Below are 6,001 nucleotides of genomic sequence, written 5' to 3' on the forward strand. Positions count from 1 at the left end.
ACGTGATGTAATCAATATGTGGGCTTTCTCCTGCCAGGTGATCCTCAGGCCTAAAGGGAAAAAAACATATTTTGAGGGCTTTTGAAAAGGCCAAAAAGTTGGAGCCAATTTCATCTCAGAGGGAAGTTTTTCCAGAAGGTGGGTGCCACAGCAGCAGAAAAGACACATCTCCTGGGCCCCATCAAATGGAAATCCTTAATAAATGAAACCCACAACATGCTTCTGCTGGCCCTGAGGGGATGGGTAGAAATAATTAGGGAGAGAAGTTCCCTCAAGATAACCCAACCCTGTGCCATATAGGGATTTAAAGGTCAAAAATAACACCTTGAATTGGACCTGAAAGCAAATTATCTGGCTCACAGAGCAGAGGCGTAACTCTATAACTGCATTTGCACCAATCGAAGCTTCTGATTACTGCAATAGAGCACATTATATTAGTCCATTCAGGAAATGACCGGGATATGAGTAATTGTGAGCAGAGCCTCATGACCCAAGAACAGGCACAACTGGTAAACAATATGAAGTTGTGCAAAGATCCTCCTAGTCACAACTGCCACGTGCTCTTTGAGCAGGAGTCATGAATTCAGAAAGATCCCCAGCTTATGCATCAGGTATGTTTGGGTTAGCGCAACTCTATTCATTAGAAGAGACATGCAATCTCAGATTCAGAAGGCCTAAAACTCAAACCACTCAGAGTTGGGGCAGGGGGCGTTTGACAGTTGACCTTACCCTACACTTCCATGTAAAACAGAAGGGACAAGATTGTTGAGCCCTGAAGCACCACAGGTGAAGGACTGTGCACATGACCTCTCCTTCTTTGAACATCAGTTGGAACCGACTGTTGGAAAAGAAGACGAACCATTGCAGGACAGTGCTCCCTTCTAGCAGCTGTTGAAAGTTTGCACTCCAACTTGGAAAAATAACTCTTCTCTAGATGAAAAAAATATAAGAAAAAGTACTCCCAGACATTGAACTGCCACAAAAGCATTGCAGCTTCTAAAAGCATTCCAAAGACAGAAATGTGAAGATGTGCTTCTTTCTTCCAAAGAATATACTTTGAAAGACTATGATTTTTATTCATATTCATTGCTGTCATGAATGAAATATAGGATTTATTCCAGCAGTGGGAGTAATGCATGAGTGAAGAAGGACCACCTAAAGGCTGGAATAAATTATGAATGCATGAATGCATGCATACATACATGCATGCATGAGTGAATGAATGAGAAAAAGAAAAAGAAAAGGAAGGAAGGAAAAAAAGCAATATTCTGTGATTGAGCTTTCCTCTGCAGGGTCCAGAGCTGTCTATCTCATTTGCTAAAGGATTCCAAAATCTTCCAGTGGAGATTTTTGGGTAGGTAAAAAAGTGTAGGGGGAAGTCAACAAAGATCACTTGGCCCACCCTTCTCCAATAATGTTCTCCTTCCTCAATCAAAAGCCTCTCCTCTATGGAAGATTTGAATTGGATTCAACACATAATACTACAAAAGTACATTCAAAGTTGTTTTTTTTCTTTCTTTCTTGCAATAGAAATAAATACATTATTATTTTTGTAGTTATATTTTATCCTGGCATATAGAAAGAGCAGAGTTGTTCAAAAGTACCCAGAAGAGCAACAAAACAGTTGCCTAATTTTTCTCAAATGACTATTTATGCAGAAAAAAACCAAACAGGAACATAATCTCCCTCCCCACCCCAAGATGAGTTTAGCCATGACCCTATTAGCTTTCCACAAATCCCTTAAAATATGGTTTATTCAGCAGCCTTGCTGATCCCATGGAAACTGGGTGCCTGCAGGATCATACTGTGTTTAGCATGTTGGTCCATTCTTCCACAATTTTACTTATGTTTATGCTTAATTGTTTTTAATGTTTGTTTATATTTGTCTTCAACCTACTGCCCAGCAACACATTTGTAAGATGGGTTGCTATGTAAGTTTGATAAATAAATAAATAAATAAATAAATAAATAAATAAATAAATAAATAGATAGATAGATAGATAGATAAATAAATAAATAAATAAATCAAACATCATGGTATTTCAGAATTAGGAAGGGAAAAGGTCTTGTTCTACCATCAGTCTCTTGGCCATGTTTGCTAGTGCATTAGTGATACATTGATGCATTTCTTTCTTATGGAAATAAGTAGCATTTAATCAAGCCAAACTGCAAATATTATAGCAAAAAGATCCACAATATAAGAAGTCTCCTTTGAATTGAGTTTGACTCTTAGTAAGTAGATGAGCTTTGTCTTGTTATCTGGGCAACAATATGTATGTGGTTTGTCCCACGGTCTTCTTCCAAAGTGAGTTTCACATTCGAGCCTCAACCTAGTCCAGGGATTCCCAGGCAGTCTCCCAGGCAGAAATCTGACCCTGGTTGATTTTCAAATCCGATGGTGCCACCATTATTACTTGGTCACTAAAATGTATTTACTGTACATCAACACAAAGCACCTTCCAGGTTTTTTTTTTTAACCCTTAGATTAGCAGGTCTATATTTATCCCAGTTTATCTCCAGGAAGGTCCCATTCTGAGGCAACTCTGTGACACACAGGAAGATTTCAGATAGGATAGGATAGAATAGAATAGAATAGAGTAGAGTACAGTAGGGTAGGGTAGGGTAGGGTAGGGTAGGGTAGGGTAGGGTAGGGTAGGTAGGGTAGAGTGGAGTGGAGTGGAGTGGAGTGGAGTGGAGTGGAGTGGAGTGGAGTGGAGTGGAATGGAATGGAATGGAATGGAATAGAATAGAATAGAATAGAATAGAATAGAATGGAATAGAATAGAATAGAATAGAATAGAATAGAATTCTTTATTGGCCGAGTGTGATTGGACACACAAGGAATTTGTCTTTGGTGTGTATGTTCTCAGTGTACATAAAAAGACAAGATACATTCATCAAGAATCATAAGATACAACACTTAATGATAGTCATAGGGTACAAATAAGCAATCAAATCATACTAGGAAACAATCTAGGAAACAAAAATACTAGGAAATAAAAAACAGATAGATGAGATGAAGCAGTCTGCTTCAGGTTTCTACAGCAGAATGAAACCTGAATCAATAATGGGCTGCAAGCATCAAAAAGGAGAAAGTGTTGTGTTTTACTGCATCATAGTTTCTTCTCACAAGAGAACTTTTGCTTGGAATATGCAATTCACACAAGCAGGGTTTTTTTTTAAAAGAGTGTTGAACATGAATATATGATGTATGTAGGGACAGGAAAATATAATCAAGCTAGTTAGGAAAGCATGCCAGTGCATGTTAAGAGCATAAGTACATAATTTATCACCCCACTTCAGCTCTCCATTCAAATCCAGAATTTTACTTTCAGTGGTCCAAGCAGACCAGCATGGAGAAGCTGGTCAAAGGTAGGTATGGTCAAAGAGTTATGACTACTTTGGGTCAAGTAACGTTGTTAAGGAGCATTAGAAGAAAGTGGCTAGGAGAGTTTTATTGCCAGGCAGGTTTCTAATATTAGAACATAGATATGTTTTTGATTTTTTTTTATCAGATTCACAATTGAACAGAAATTCCCTCCCATTATTACTACACAGACCCATGCACAAGTCTACTCACACATGCATACTGTGGCTAGTCTATGGTATTCCATTTAAGTGGCCAATTGCATTAATGGAGGTGATTTTTCATGAAGACTATCCCTATGCAGAATGGATGGTTAAGTGATAGGATTGGCAGAAATAGGGAAATTGACCGCTTTGATTAAAGAAAAAAAATTGACCAGTTTTATTTTCTACTGGAATTTTGTGAGAAACTAAAAGAAATGAAGTTGTAATTTTGGAATTTGATTATGTGGGATTATAGAAATAATGTGGACTATTGTTAATTTTAGAGTAAGAGTCTGATGTATTTTTTAATCTATGTCTGTACCAAAGAAAGTTGGAAACTATTCTTTTTCTATTTTCTTTATTTTTTTTGTTCATTTTTCCTTCTGCGCTTTTATCTCTTTTTTCTTCCTTTTTCCTCCCTTTAAATTCTTTTTCTTTTTGCATGTCTATTTTTTTTTAATTCAACAAAGTTATATATATAAAAGATTACCACTATACAAGGAAAAGGCAAGTATCATCCACTGTTTTCACTAGAAAAACTGAGGTTATTGGTACCTAATATTGTAGAAATACTGTATATATACATTTTTTATTAAGTCTTATTCTAATATATGTACAACCCCTTTCTTTCAAGAGTGCAAAATGTTAAATTCAGATGGAATGCTGAAAGGGTGCATAAGCCCATGAAACTGAACACATGGTATCTTGTGCTCACCAGCCCAGTTTTTCCTTCCCCAAGATTATTGAATTTAATGGTAATGTTGTGGGTCAAAGGGTCAAGTTACTAACATTTTAACAGAAGCAGTTTATTTTTATATTAGGTTTTGCTGCTCAACCACCAAGTTTAAAGCAGAAGTAGGCTGGGTTTGGGGACTGTGGAAACAGTGCTGTGAGCAGAGCTAAACAATTGCAGGTTGAAATAATGAGATGGAAAATATATTCTAAGAGAGAGGGAGGAGGGAGGGAGGGAGGAAGGGGAGAGAGAGAGGGGAGAGAGAGAGAGAGAGAGAGAGAGCATATGAGTATGTATTTAGCCTAATATCAGGTTTAGGGATAACAATTTTGAACAAAGCCATAAAGAATTTCAGAAAGGTCCTTTTGTAAGAGCTACCATAATGTATAATTATTTTGCATTTGCTATTAAAGTAGTGCATTGATATCAATAAATGGTACATGTGAAATAGTGGCTTTGATGATCATAAAATGCTGTTTTTCCAGAACAAAGTTTTAGGCACAATCCTATAACATTATCTCACAGGCAACCTATTGGCCTTGCTTTCAAACTGAAATACGGAGGCTTATGTTGCTTTCCATCTTGCTACAGTTCTGCATGTCTACAAGGTGAAATCTTAATATATCATATTACAATTTTGCACGTTTTCAAAGACTTGCACTTTTTTAAAAAAGTGTGCCATATTTAAAATCTGACATTCTGAAGTGACTTCTGTCATTTTATGAACTCTTGACCTCTTCCTTCTTCATGGAGGGATAAAAGGGATGGTAGATAAAACTCAGCCATGTTAAAAGGAATCCCAGATACAATTATAAGGTATCAACAGTTCAGTGGATGGGATCAGGAAACAGAGTCCATTGGAAGAATTGAACTATACTTTATTGTGATAGGCCATAATAACAAAAACTGACAAACCCAATTAGGACTTATTTTTCTTTCCTCTTATATCCCATTTAAGACATAAAGGAGAAACTTTCCAAATGCTATCTTGCTTCCCAGATCTTAAGGAATATTTTGGTCCCTTTGCTTATACAACATTGTTGCTTATTTTCCGCAGGGTCATAGAACATAGCATAGTAAGGTTGAAAAGGAGCTTGGAGGCCTTCTAGTTCCAGCTCAAGCAGGACATCCTACTATACTATTCCAGACAAATGGCTGTCTCTTCTTGAAAACCTCCCGTGATGGAGCACTCATAACTTTTGAAGGCAAGCCGTTCCATTGATTAATTGAAATTTCGCCTTAGTTCTAGGTAGAATCTCTCTTTAATATATTCAACCCATTACTTCTTGTCCTGCCCTCAAGATCATCTCTGTGTTCTCTAGGTTGCCTCTCTAATGGACCCTCTTGGGTACTTGCATAACTTTTATAGTATGCAAGCAAGGTAACACAAACATTTGCAAGGAGGCTGTGAAGAAGAAATATTGAACTTAAAATAGTTACAATAAAAGCGATGACAGTTATTATGATCATAATACCCTCAGCTAATGTTATTCTAGAAACATTCCCTTCTGTAACCTTCACTTAAAAGAAATGTTTTGTGATAAAAGGGTAGGCTTAATCCATGCCTAAAATACCACATTGATTATTTACATCAATTTACCTTGCAAAAACTATTTTAAAAATCCAGCGTTTACTTGAGATTGATTTGTACATTGTGTTCCCTAGATTGAGGAGATGGCCAATAGAACATTTTATACT

The sequence above is a fragment of the Pantherophis guttatus genome, chromosome 2 (genome assembly GCF_059756535.1).
Source record: "Pantherophis guttatus breed Tessera chromosome 2, ASM5975653v1, whole genome shotgun sequence".
NCBI lineage: Eukaryota > Metazoa > Chordata > Lepidosauria > Squamata > Colubridae > Pantherophis > Pantherophis guttatus.